Here is a 373-nt window from a genome sequence, read left to right on the forward strand (position 1 = left end):
CTGATTGCATCTGGTTGTCTGGATCCCTTATCTCTGTGGGTCGGTAATCACATTTGTTGGGAGCCACAATAGGGAAAAAAAAGGTTGCAGTGAAGTATAGACAAACATGATTTAAACGATTCACAGTAAATGTAAAAATATAACTTGTGTATATTGTGTGTAATTCTATTCTTCTTCCAGTCAGTATACGAGTCAAATCTAGATGAGACTCAAGTAAAATAACCTGTACCTTTTACAAGCTTAAAATATCACTGTTGATCTTGGTTTTATGGCCGCTGTGTGAGCATGTAATTACATTTTGCCAATGATTGTTTCCCAGAAAGTCGTTCAGTTCATTTCCCAGGTGGGACCTCACCCTTCCCTCATCACACGT

The sequence above is a fragment of the Blennius ocellaris genome, assembly GCF_963422515.1.
Source record: "Blennius ocellaris genome assembly, chromosome: 5".
Taxonomy (NCBI): domain Eukaryota; kingdom Metazoa; phylum Chordata; class Actinopteri; order Blenniiformes; family Blenniidae; genus Blennius; species Blennius ocellaris.